This window comes from Rhamphochromis longiceps, linkage group LG5 (genome assembly GCF_057381845.1).
Source record: "Rhamphochromis longiceps isolate RC_006_pf linkage group LG5, R_longiceps_female_GT1.1, whole genome shotgun sequence".
In the NCBI taxonomy this organism is placed as follows: Eukaryota; Metazoa; Chordata; class Actinopteri; order Cichliformes; family Cichlidae; genus Rhamphochromis; species Rhamphochromis longiceps.
This window is the reverse complement of record NC_140561.1, coordinates 4939466-4953944: the sequence shown is the minus strand read 5'-3', so window position 1 is coordinate 4953944 and position 14479 is coordinate 4939466. Positions and strand designations below refer to the sequence as shown.

The following is a 14479-nucleotide window of genomic DNA, read 5'->3' as shown; positions in this document are numbered from 1 at the left end:
TCCTCCTTCGGGAGCCTTCCATTGGACGGAGAGAGGGATGTGCAGGTGAACCCAGATTCCTGACCTGGTGCCCAATCATTCTTTGAGGTTCACAGTGCAGACCAGACATTGCAAAACAAGAATACTGTACATCTTACTATAATGTTATTTTTTATGATCTTTGTGTTCTACATCCAGATTGTAAAATGACTTGAGTGTACCAATTATGTGTGTTTTCTGGGCTTTTCACATGTGGTGACAGTTAGTCCCTGATGTATGGGTATCTTGAGCCACTTTTCCATTCAAAGTACTTTAGTTCCAACGAATATTTTCAAGGTTCCTTCTTACTGTTGGTAGCTTATCATTCCAGTGTCAAGATTAGAGAAATGTAATCCACGAATGACTTTACAGCTATGATGCTGTGACAAAACAAAGGACTACAACGACAGTGAGCATGTCTTGCTGCTGCTGTTCACTGTGATTTAACACACCGTCAGTGTCAGTGCATTGAGTAAATGTTGGAAAAGAAAAGCAGCAACAGCGGCAAATCATGTTCAAAATGTCTATAATGGATTGAATGAAAAAACAAACCACTTCTGTAACCCCAGCTATAATAGCGCTCTTCATTTTTGGGATGCCTCCATACTTGAAAGATTTCCCTGAAATAGAAATAAAAATCTACCCTTTGCTTCTGCGATATCCCGATGATGTGAATTTGAGGGGCCTTCCTTAAACAAGTGTATATCTGGTACACACAATTAAACTGCTACTAGACATTCGTATCTATCAGCAGGGTACTGCTGGCTCATCACTCGTGTTCTCAGGCTTGTCTTCTGTGTGCCATAGTGCTTTGTGATGGTAATTAATTATTAGCAGCCCGTGGGATGAGGGAAAGGAAGGGTGGGGCGGGGGGGTCGACGCTGTGGGTGGGGTGCTTCGGGTCCTTGTGCTTTCCGTGTTTGGCACTTTTCCGGGATCGTCACTGTACCGTGGAACAGGAGCAGCTGTGATTGTTTTGTTTTTCCCTCCCGTTTTGGGTTGTTCACTTTCTGGGCTGACCTGTGTACATTCCATGGAGTTGTCTGCTCTCATTCAGTGATCACCCACTGAACACAATGTACTTGGATGTTTATTTTATAACGGGTTGAATCTAATCAGGGTTATGGTGACCTGTTGCATGGTTTTATTTGAATTAAACATTATTACTTTTCCACAGGCTTGTGTCGTCATTGTCCAAATGGAAGGTTTTGAAGAAAAAAAAATGGTAAATTGAAAATAATGATTCCCTATTTTGATTATGTGGTTCAAAAAGCCACAGATGGATGAAAATTGATCAGATTCATACTACTCATCCTGATGACATGAGCAAATAAAGAGGAATTATTGTTGTTCACCTGAACATTTGCACTGTGTACTAAAGCTTTAGAACATGGTTCTTCAAATGGTGTCTTTGGTCTGTTTGAAATTTCTCAGTTATCTTAAGTATGGCCATATTTTATAGGAGAACACCCCCATGGGTATGGTAAAAGAAGCACTCAGCTCACATAATCAACTCTCCTCCTCAGAACATTCTTTTCTTTTTTGAGTATTTTTTTAAATACACGAGGGGTGACAATACCTCCAGTGTATGCGTAGATTATGAATACTGGTGTGTGGTGAACAAATGCCAAAGACGCCACGTCCCAGTGGCCCCCAGGATTACAGGCCCATGGCACTGACCTCTCCCACATCATGAAGACCCTGGAAAGGCTCATCCTGGACCAGCTGCGACCCATAGTAAGACCACATCTGGATCCCCTCCATTTCGCTTATCAGCCTCGTCTTGGAACTGAGGACGCCATCCTCTACCTGCTCAATCGTGTCTACACCCATCTGGACCAGCCCGCGAGCACTGTGAGGGTCATGTTTTTTGACTTTTCTAGTGCTTTCAACACCATCAGGCCGACCCTCCTGGGTGATAAGTTAGCAGCGATGCAGGTGGATGCTTCTCTGGTGTCCTGGATTGTTGATTACCTGACAGGAAGACCACAATATGTACGTCTCCCACAGTGTGTGTCTGACAAGGTAATCAGCAACACAGGGGCACCACAGGGAACTGTCCTCTCCCCCTTCCTCTTCACCCTCTACACCACAGACTTCAGCCACTGCACAGAGACCTGCCATCTTCAGAAGTTTCCTGATGACTCTGCGGTGGTTGGATGCATCAGCAGTGATGATGAGACAGAGTACCGGGCTGTGGTCGACTCCTTTGTCACGTGGTGTGAGCAGAATCATCTGCAGCTCAACGTGGCAAAGACCAAGGAACTGATCGTGGACTTCAGGAAGACCAGGAAACACTTGACCCCTGTTTCAATTCAGGGGGTCAGTGTTGACATTGTGGAGGACTATAAATACCTTGGAGTACACATTGACAATAAACTGGACTGGGCTAAAAACACCACAGCACTTTACAGGAAGGGCCAGAGTCGTCTCTATTTTTTGAGGCGACTGAGGTCCTTCAACATCTGCCAGAAAATGCTGAGGATTTTCTATGAGTCTGTTGTGGCCAGTGCGATCCTCTATGCTGTTGCATGCTGGGGGAGCAGGCTGAGGGTCGCAGATGCCAACAGACTCAATAAACTGATCTGTAAGGCCAGCAATGTTGTGGGGATGGAGCTGGACTCCCTCAAGGTGGTGTCGGAGAGGTGGATGCTGTCCAAGTTAAAGACAATGTTGGATAACACCTCCCACCCACTCCATGACATGCTGGTCAGTCACAGGAGCACGTTCAGTGAGAGACTGAGATTACCCATGATGCACCACTGAACGACACAGGAAATCTTTCCTGCCTGAGGCCATCTCCCTGTACAACGCATCCACTTAACACACTGTTTGCTGCTACAACTACACATGTTTCTTTTTCAGCTATTTATTAATGAGTGACTTTATATATATATATATATATATATATATATATATATATATATTAGGGGTGCAACGATATTCGTATCGATATTGAACCGTTCGATACAGTGCTTTCAGTTCGGTACGCATATGTATCGAACAATACAACATTTGTAATTTATTTGATCAACTTTCCTTCTGACGATGCTGTCTGTGTTGAGCGCTCAGTGAATCTGTGTTCGACTACTCCGCCTAGGCTGCACTGTCGAGCGCAGATCCACTGAGCGCTCAACACAGACAGCATAGTCAGGAGGAAGAGCGCAGGGCAAGCTAGCGAGACAGAAGTTAAGCTCTCCTTGCAAGATGGACCTCCCCCACCCTCATTCAGATCTGGCGTTTGGAATTATTTTGGTTTTCATGTGACGTATGACCCTGAAGGTAAGCGAGTCATGGACTAAAGTAAAACAGTATGTTGGATGTGCCATGCAATGCTTAATTACATTGGTGTGAACTAGTGTGTTAGCGCAGTTAGCTCGTTAACGTGTTGGCCGTCTAGCCCCATGCACGGGGCGATCGGCGGTAGCTCGTTAACGGAGATTTGCCGTGTTGTGGCGTTAAGGTCATTTCAACGAGATTAACCTGAAAGCACTAGTGGGAACACAACGAATATGACTGCACATTTACGCCGACATCATCCTAGTGCAAAGACCAAAACAACAAGCATGCTACTAACTTTAGCCGAGTCATTTAGACAGCTGTTAGCACGTGATTCTCCTTATGCTGCTGAGAATATAGCCCAGAAGAAGCGGATAGTATAGCTTTTATTTTGGAAAGAGACATTTCTCTGTAATAAACTCTCTTTTCCAAAGATGAGTGATTCCTCAATCAGATACAGGGCTTGCAAAATCGCTAGCCCGACGTCCCGGAGCTAGCGATCTTTCCAGTCGGGCTACAAAAATCTCTCTGCCCTGCCCGTCGGGCTATTGTAGGAAAAATATATGTCAATGCTTTTGCATTCTTTCAGAAATGTAGCTGGGTAATTATGTCATTGGCATCGGTGAGCCACTGTCAATATGTGACATATTGAAATCGCGTTTGAATTTGCGCTTGTTTTTTTGCTTTCACTTTGCAATGACAGCACTGATCTGTGAGTGATGATAATTTGTGCACCAATTCCTCTGACATCGTCTTATTAATCGTTAGCTTACTATGCAAACATGACAAGTGAAATCTCCCGCAGCAAGCTTAAACATGTGAGAGGTTGATCGCGCAGAGAATCGCTGAGCTTATGTGAGTCCGTGTGTAAAAGTAGCAGTATATATATTTTAGTTCTGCTGAGCCAAATAAGACAGGTCGGGGTGAAGAAGTGACAGCCAAAGAAAAGCTTACCACAAAACGGAGAAGTTATGACAAATCAGACTATAAGGCAAAAAGAAAGTGCAGCTTTATGGTTTCATGGACAAAAGAATTTCTGTGGCTGCAATATGACAAGCTAAATAACCAGGGCTGCACATAAGTGGTCCGCAGGTGCGCATTCGCTGTCAAAATAAAAAACGCGCACAAGGGTTAGGGTTAAATTTAAAAACTGTACTTTTGAGTTAAAATATATATTTATAATTTTAATAAATGACAAATTAAAAATGCTTGAACATTTTTTTGTATCGAAAAAATATCGAACCGTGACACCAAAGTATCGAACCGAACCGAACCGTGAATTTTGTGTATCGTTGCACCCCTAATATATTAGGGGTGCAACGCGATTTCAATATGTCACATATTGACAGTGGCTCACCGATGCCAATGACATAATTACCCAGCTACATTTCTGAAAGAATGCAAAAGCATTGACATATATTTTTCCTACAATAGCCCGACGGGCAGGGCAGAGAGATTTTTGTAGCCCGACTGGAAAGATCGCTAGCTCCGGGACGTCGGGCTAGCGATTTTGCAAGCCCTGTATCTGATTGAGGAATCACTCATCTTTGGAAAAGAGAGTTTATTACAGAGAAATGTCTCTTTCCAAAATAAAAGCTATACTATCCGCTTCTTCTGGGCTATATTCTCAGCAGCATAAGGAGAATCACGTGCTAACAGCTGTCTAAATGACTCGGCTAAAGTTAGTAGCATGCTTGTTGTTTTTGTCTTTGCACTAGGATGATGTCGGCGTAAATGTGCAGTCATATTCGTTGTGTTCCCACTAGTGCTTTCAGGTTAATCTCGTTGAAATGACCTTAACGCCACAACACAGCAAATCTCCGTTAACGAGCTACCGCCGATCGCCCCGTGCATGGGGCTAGACGGCCAACACGTTAACGAGCTAACTGCGCTAACACACTAGTTCCCACCCATGTAATTGAGCATTGCATGGCACATCCAACATACTGTTTTACTTTAGTCCATGACTCGCTTACCTTCAGGGTCATACGTCACATGAAAACCAAAATAATTCCAAACGCCAGATCTGAATGAGGGTGGGGGAGGTCCATCTTGCAAGGAGAGCTTAACTTCTGTCTCGCTAGCTTGCCCTGCGCTCTTCCTCCTGACTATGCTGTCTGTGTTGAGCGCTCAGTGGATCTGCGCTCGACAGTGCAGCCTAGGCGGAGTAGTCGAACACAGATTCACTGAGCGCTCAACACAGACAGCATCGTCAGAAGGAAAGTTGATCAAATAAATTACAAATGTTGTATTGTTCGATACATATGCGTACCGAACTGAAAGCACTGTATCGAACGGTTCAATATCGATACGAATATCGTTGCACCCCTAATATATATATATATATATATATATATATATATATATATATATATATATATATATATATATAAAAACACCCAGCACGCCCCTGCCGGTGGTACATACCGTGCAGGGGCCTGTCCTTCCATGATGGTTCCTTGTCTCCCTCTTCTTTCTTGGGTTTTTGCTGCCTGAGGTATTCACTGAGCACTCGGTCAGTTGGGGCCATCTTCCCAATGTATTCTTGGATGTTCGTTGTCTCATCCTGGACTGTGGTGCTGACACTCACCAGTCCCCGGCCCCCTTCCTTCCGCTTAGCGTACAGCCTTAGGGTGCTGGACTTGGGGTGAAACCCTCCATGCATGGAAAGCGAAAAAATAATTTCCCCCAGGGATCAATAAAGTATTCTGATTCTGTTTCTTTTTTTTTTTTTTTTTTTTTTTTTTGGCCTGTCCCGTTTGGCTCTTTTGCCATCAGAATTGTTGTCTAAAGGCAAAGAAAGATGCCCAACGGATTTACTTTACCAAACTGACCATCCCAGCCTTGCCGTAATGGTCCATTTGATTCACCTTTTATTGTTTATTTTATTTTCACTTACTGAATACGGGACAGACTTGACTGGGGGAAAGAAGGGGAGAAAGAAAGAGGGAAAGAGAAACAGCTGAGAAGAGGGACGGGGGAGAAGGGCAAAAGACAAAAACCAACAGAACGGGCAGAGAAAAAAAAATGCATATATCAATCACCTGGATCACCTGCTGAGAAAGAAAAAAGAAAGCAAGCAGAAGAGAACAAGAGTAATAGAATAAACAACATCACAATGATATATGGGAATATGACAGTAAATACTAAATGTTAAACATTATTGTGCAGCACATAAGATCAACAGAACACCGTGTGCTTTGAGGTAGGAGCCAAAAAGGGTGTAGTTTGTGGGTGTGATCACCCGTGTGTACACCTGTGAGCATGGACGCGCTTGTTTTTTGTTTTTTTTAAAAGGTTCCTTCATGTAATAATCTGCTAGAGGGTGTGGGGGGGCCACAGCCCCGTCCTCCAGGGCGTGAAGCAGGTGTGGAGGAGATCAAAACTCCAGACATCCAGAGGCCCCCAGAATACAAGAGACCAAGGAAGACCAACAGAGGGGCAGCTGCGCCACTGTCCCGGAAAGAGCTGAGGAGAGTCCCAGATGAGGGCTCACTCAGCAGCCGCGGAGCAGAAGCCAGGGGGAGTTGCAGTGACGCGCCCGTGAGCTCCGCCGGCAGCCAGCTGCGCCTGAGTGACCGAGCCTCAGGCCGAGAGGCCGGGGGCACCCCACCTCCGAAGTGGCCCGAGCGAGCCCCAGGCTCCAGGCCCCGATAAGCGGCCGCCAAGGAGTGAGCCGGTGTGTATGCAAACGTACACCTATCTGGAACAACCCTGACATATTACAAAACAATAATATGATAAACTTTTCAGATTGGAGTGATAAAGGAATCAAATATTTAGAACATATACTAGAAGGAACAGAATTTATTTCATTTGACGGACTAGTTACACAATATGGGATCAACAAGAAAAGATTTTTAGAATATCAACAAATTAAATCCACAGTAAAAAAGAAATTTAAACCGGGTCAAGTTGAACTACAAACACCACCAAGTGTGGTTCAATTTCTTACTCTTAAACCCCCCAAATTACTATCCAAAATATACAGAATGCTTTCTAAAACAGATGAATCAATATCACTTCCTATTGCAAAATGGGAAGCGGATTTATCAGTTAACTTAGACCTAAACTTCTGGTCTCAGATTTGCTTAAAAACCTTTCATTTAATTAGAAATCCCAGTCTTCAATTAATTCAATACAAAATATTACATAGAGTGCACTATACAGGTCATCGGATGTTCAAGATGGGCTTTACGTCTACCAACAACTGCTCACACTGCCAAACCAATTCACCGGACAATTATATCCACGCTCTTTGGTTCTGTCCACCAGTTCAGAAGTTTTGGCGCAAGATATGTGAAGACTTATCGAAGTGTCTGAAATGTAACATTCCAACTTCCCCCTTAGTGTGTTTGTTGGGCAGCTTAGATAATGTCACTTCAGAAAAGAATATCGCCCATATGGTTTTCACTACCCTATGCATAGCCAAGAAAACAGTCCTCATGAACTGGAAAAATAAAAATAATCTTAATTCTAACCAATATAGAAATTATCTATTAGATTACATTAGTCTTGATACAGCCTCTGCCACCACATCAGATCAATTGCTCTGGGCTCCTTTGATCAGCTCCATCACCTAGTGGGGGTGGGGGGTCATAGTTTGGTCCCGCCTTCACTGTTGTGATTGGTGTGGGGGTAGGGACAGGCTTAGGGCGTCGGGGGGTTCCCCGGAGGCATCTTCCTTGGGGGGCTCAACCCGGGGTAGCGGTCATGTCCGGTTAGGGGCTCTGTTGGCTCTCCGGTGACTGTTTCCTCGCGGCTGCGTGCAGCGGGGCTAGGGGAGGGTCTGTGCTGACGGACGTGGGTTACTGACCTGGTAGCCTGGCTGCCCCTGGGTGGGTCCGGGATGGGCGTGAGGTTCTGGGGGCGCTCCGTCTCTGGGCTGGGACCTGGACCGGGCCTCGGGGGCTTGGGTCCTGGTTGGTGTGTTGCCGGGGTTGTGGGCGGGTGGGTGCATGGGGGCCCAGCCCTGGAGCAGGGTGCCGCCGGTGCGTCGAGCCACCTGGGGGGCTCTTCAACTGGTGGGGGAGATTGTCACATCTTGCAGGAGCTTTCCTCTCCTCAGGAGCTCCCTCTGCAGGAGGGGGAGATACAGGAGAGGTGGAGGAAGATCTCAGCCTGGGTGTTTATTGTCTTATGTAGTCTGGAAGATGAGTGGATGGTGGGGTGGGTGCAGTTTTCTCTGTGGTGGGGTTGGGTGGACTGTCCCGGGCTCTGTGGGGCCGGGCGGCGCTGCTGCACTGGGCCCGGTCTGGATGGGCCTGGGCCCCCTTTCCCTGGCGGGTCGCGGAGTATGGGGGTGCCTACTGGGGTCAGCGGGGGAGCTGGCCCCAGGGAGGGGTCACTTGCCCCTCCCTTCCTTCCCTCCCCATCTCCAGCTGCCTCCCTCTTCCCGCTCCACCACAACCACCCACACATGCAGGGCCTTGGAGTAGGGGTATGTCACCAGGGTGCAGAGGAGGCTACCCCCCCCCCTGTCCCCTTCTGGCTGCCTCTGCCTCAATTTTATCCCACAACTTAGACATTCACATTACTCACACTCTCATTACACATACATATAGGATCTTGGGGGTGGGCACGATACACGGGGTCCAAAGTACCATCAGGGTGTACACCCCACCCCTGGCATCGTTGCCCACCTCTCAATTTTAAATACACGTAGACATTGAGGGCTAGCAGGAGGGACCATGCGCTTACCTGCTGCTCTCTGGCAGGTAGCTCCAAGCCCTCCTGGGTTTTAAATGCACCTTAGAACACACATGCATCAACACTACAATGAGCGGGTGGAGGGAGGTTTGGAGTCTTCTCTCACCCCCATTCTCTGCGGCCTACTGGAGCAGGGGGGCTAGGACTAGGAGGAGGAGTTGGCCGTCCGACTGTGGTCTGGAGTGTGGAGCCTTCCTGCTGCTGCGGAGTCGGGGCGGTCTGCCTCCCCCCACCGCAGGGAAAAGGGAAACACCACCTGGGTCTGGGTGCAGTTCCCCCCTCCAGGGGCAAGGGCACCTAGACCCGGTTTGTAGAGTACGCTTGGGGAGTGTGATCGTGTGTACAACGTCTCTTTATGTCTGTCTCCACGTTGGTTGAGTGTGGAGTAAGTGCATATAAGAGCATGAGGGTGGGAATGGATGTTTGTATCTGTGTGTGCCTGTATGTCTGTGTCTATATGTCAGGTTGGGTGTCAGGCGCCACCTCCCTGGGGACATCTCAGGCCCTCCAAGGTTTGGAGGCCTATCTCCCCCTACCACCACTTCCCCTGCCAGTGGCGGACCCCCTCAGACATCGGTGCGTTGGTGGTTCTTTGTGTCCGGGGATGGGCGTCCAGGTACACACCGGCTCACTCTGATTCTGTTTCTGATATAAAATGTCAAAAAAATTACAGATCTGGGACTGTTATTCAGTCACTTGGGTTGTTGCTGTTTGGTTAGGTTTAGGCAGATTTGCCAATTGCTGGGTGAACAATAAAGTCTTTTGCAACATTTAACACATTAGAAGCTTTTCCATTTTCTGGATTACCAAGGTAAGCATTCTGGAAGGTTTTAAAAGCACCATTTTCAGTCACTAGGTGCTTAGACACCACTCTACATTTAATCTTTAGTCATTAATCTATGACTTTCTTCCACTGTGTTTCTTCCTGTTTTTTCATTTCACTGTTACCAAGCTTTCTGTCACAGTCTGTCTATACTTTGTCCATGTGACCAGCAGACTTAGTTACATTTAATTAAATTATCTAATTTAGAAAACGTTTTTTAATCATACTACAATTTCATTATGCCTCCAAGCAGAGGTACTGTACACCAGAGGTGGCGAAGGTATAGATGTACTTTACTTAAGTAGAAGTACGGAAACCTTTAAGAAATACTTTGTGCAAAATTCTCTGGTAAAAGTTGAAGTACTGAAACACCTTCTTTACTCAAGTGAGATTTGGCAGGTTGGGAAAGCATAACATCGATTGTAGGGGCTAAATAATTTCTGTTGTGAGCACCCGCAGATTTTTGTGCTCTGATCAGCTGACATGTGCTGCTGCTCTGAGCTTTACTGCTCTTTGTACACTTACACAGCTGAATTCAACAAGATCTATCCTAGCATTTCATAATGTACCTTGGCCGATTTCCATCCCCTACACAAACTGTATGCTGTTTAAACCATCCATCCATTCATCTTCTTCCACTTATCCGGGGCCGGGTCGCGGGGGAGCCAGCCTAAGCAGAGAAGCCTACCTCCCTCTCCCCAGCCACCTCCTCCAGGTTGTCTGGGGGAACACCAACACATTCCGATAGATATAATCTCTCCAGTGTGTCCTGGGTCGGCCTTGGAACCTCCTCCCGGTGGGACATGCCCGGAACACTTCGCCCAGATACTCGAACCACCTCAACTGGCTCCTTTCGATGTGGAGGATCAGGGCTCTACTCTGAGCCCCTCCTGGATGGCTGAACTTCTCACCCTATCTCTAAGGGAGAGGACAGCCACCCTTCAGAGGAAGCTGATTTCCGCTGCTTGTATCCGTGATCTGGTTCTTTCGATCACTACCCACAGCTTGTGACCATAGGTGAGGGTAGGGACATAGATCAACCAGTAAATTGAGTAATCGTTTCTCTATTCAATTGATCATGTTTGCTGTGAACAGTATGAGTCAGGCCTAATTTATGGTCTTGCAAAAGTGTCTGCATACGTGTTTCCCTTTGGAAAGGGGGCTATGCTCTGGTGCACTCCTTGGGAACAGGAGAACTGCAAAAACAAATCAAAACTGCACCATAAGAAGACAGACAGTGGCTGCACTGAACACTTTTTGGAAGTCCTCTTCTTGGAATCTAATAAAAATTGAAATTGGTGCCACTTACCTTAAAAAGCTTTTCAAACATCTTGGCCGAAAAAAGTTATGAATATTCAAGAGCTCATATGAGGTGCCAGTGTGATGAATGGTGCCCCCGTAAAGCTGCATTCTTCATTCTTCAGTTCAGTGTGTTTTTATAGAAGGAGTTGAAACAATAGATGTAGTTAAATTAAGTTGTAATAAAATACATGTCTCGATAATTAATTGTGTCAAAACACTATACAACAGCTATCATCTTGATTTCTTGCATGAAGTGAGCAACAGCAGAGAACTTTCTGCAGAAGAGGCTCAAACAACTGCTACTTTTACACAGATGGAAACGTCTGTTTTGATATCTACAGTTATCATTTGTAAATTTGGGTGGCATCAGTATTGTGGCCTGTCATAACTGTTGACTGAACAACTGACTTGCATTAGTAAAATGCACGTCTTTTTTGAAATTTTGAAAGCAAATTGTGTTCTTCACAAAAGTTTTAATTTAGTGCACATTTATGAATGCATTCTGGGTGACAAGGGCATTGATTAATGGTCATAATGTGACTGATACAAGCCAGATCTTTTATTTAGCAAAATTGTGATTAATAGTTAAATGTTACTGTTGAGGGGCACAGACAGAACTTCACATGCACACACCCATTGAAACAAAATGTCTCAAGAAAAGGGCACTTGGAGCATCGATCAGGAAAAAAGCAGGTGCTCATTGAACTACCAAATAAACACATTGTACTGTCTTTCACTCCAGACATGTGGCAGCACTTCTGCTATCATTTTGTTCATATTTAACAAAATCAAAATGCAGACATGCACATTAATTTTTAACACAGCCAATCCCTCCACATGTTTGCACTCTGCTCATATTGCCTTCATACTAAATATCTTTTTGCTTTTTAAAGAACTTATTTTAACATTACACTCAACAACAAACAAACCCTCCCCAACAGAAACATTAACTTCAAGGCCAAATTGCATTATATTTCTTCACGTCAATATGCGGGTCCTAAGTAGGGGTGATGTGGGCCCCAAGTTTGAGACCCCTGGTCTAGATGTTATTTTGAAATTTATTATACATTTTAATTGCATTGCATTTTTTTAATGCTCAGAAAAAAAAGAAAGAAAAACGCCTGCTATGGAAAACTGAGGATTTCTGGTTTTGTGTAGTGTTTAAAATGTATTCACTTGAAAAAGTGCTGAGCAGTGCTGTCATTAATAACTTTCCCTAATAACCTTCCATTCTGAAAAAAGCAGTAAAGCAGAGTGAGTATGTGAGAAATGGGGAGTCATCTGAGTGGGGGTCACGGAAGCTGTAAATCTTTCTCTCTCAGTGTGATAAAGCACCTACAGCCTCCTGTCGCCTGGCCTTACTTGGCTCGGCTCAGCTCAGAGTGGATGATTGTAAGGTGACGGAATGTACTCCCCCACACACTTACCCTCCCCTAGTCCAGCTCAGTAACCCCTTAACCTCCCCTCCTCGCATACTCACCCTTCCCGTCATTATGAAGCCCTAGCAGATGGCCGGAAGACAAAGGGTGTGTGAGGGTGAGAGTACCCCACCTAGTGAGCCCATACACTGAATCTTGTCAAACAAAGAGCAGGCACCATGTTTCACTCCAACCCACCCCCAATGCTAAAACATGCACACGCTTTTAACCACAAGCCTCTCAATTAAGACAAACATCGAGTGCTTGCACCTTCTCTTGTGATGCAGATGTGGTGATTTAACCTTAATTCCACATTTATAGGGCAAGAGCTCCTTTAATGCAAAGGCATTAGCCTAAATGGTTCCCGGTGTGTTTTATCAATTGAGAGATTCCATTTGGGAGCATGCGGCAGGTAATTCTCTGTCTCATAGTGCAATTGAACTGACCAATGCTGAAGGGCTATTTAAGGAAGAGCCATTTAGTGTAAGTGCTCTCCAGGCTACAAATGACACTTGTAGTAACAATGTCACCACCAATGACACCATCAGTTGATTGTGTATTTAACAGAATTGGCAGAACATGCAGAAATATGCAGCATTATTGAGAGGGCACTGATTCATTTAGACACCACACTCTCTGTCAGTACCAGGTACCAAGGACACCAAGGCATGGGCCCGTGTGATGGTCAACTGGCTCATTTCACTGGGTGTGACTTTTTACTTTAGATGAGTACAGACACATTCTACTTATCTTCTCCACATGCCAAGACAATGCTCTTGACCTTCTCTCAATGGGCAACAGCTCCATCTGTATGCAGATAGATTTGGTATTATTAAGTTCTATCTCTGAAATGTCTGTCTTATGCACACTGAATTGAAGCATCTTGCTAATGTTTGTGCTATATAAAGGCCAGTCCGTTCTATTGCCAGGCATACTGTTATAGTCTGTTGGCCGACTGCAGGAAGCTACAGACAGCCCATCCAGAGGATCTGTTGACAGATGCAAAGGGTTCCAAACAATGAAAGTGTCCACTGTAGCCACTGTCTTTGCATATTCTGTTACTTGGTCTTTTTTTTTTTCAAATTCAAATTCAAATTTTATTTGTCACGTACACAATCATACACAGTACGATATGTAGTGAAATGCTTGGACAACTGCTCGTGACCTAAAGAGAACAAAAAAGGAAAAGGCTATGAATAAGATAAGAAATAAATATGAAAGATTAAAAAGGGTAAATTTAACTAGGAAGGAATAAAATATAAATTAAGGTTAAAAATGAAATAACTGTACAACACAAATTAGAATGAAGGGTAAATTTAACTGGGAAGAATAAGATAAATATATAAATTAAAGTTGAAAATAAAATAACTGTACAACAAAATACACAATACACAATATAGAACTATATAAGAATGTATGAAGAAATCTAAATATAAATAAATATATACACAATAACAGCAGCTGTACAAGTATTAACCGGAAATGAAGAATATAGTGACCAGTGTTGTGCAAAACCAAAGTCCAGAAAGTCCAGTGTGTGTGTAAGAACCATATGTGTGGGTCAGGACTGTGTGGTGGTGTGATTGAGAGACCGTATCGCCTGCGGGAAGAAGCTCCTCCTCAGTCTCTCTGTGTTGGTCTTCAGGGAGCGGAATCGCTTTCCTGACCTCAACAGAGAGAACAGTCTGTTGTTGGGATGGCTGAGGTCCTTCACGATCTTCCTGGCCTTGGTCCAGCACCGCCTGCTGTAGATTGAGTGCTGGTCAGGGAGCTCGGAGCGGATGGTGCGCTCAGCTGACCGCACAACCCTCTGTAGAGCTCGTCTGTCCTGCATGGTGCTGTTCCCGAACCAGGTTAAGATGTTTCCCGCCAGGATGCTCTCTATGGTGCACGAGTAAAAGTTCCTGAGCACCTTGGAGGGCAGTTGGAA

General features: G+C 45.0%; 1 protein-coding gene across 1 annotated transcript in view; it reads left to right on the top strand.

Moving 5' to 3' along the window:
* The window catches only part of LOC146669067 (uncharacterized), a 576742-nt gene that overhangs the window by 489325 nt on the left and 72938 nt on the right, over nt 1-14479 (top strand). The window lies entirely within an intron of this gene.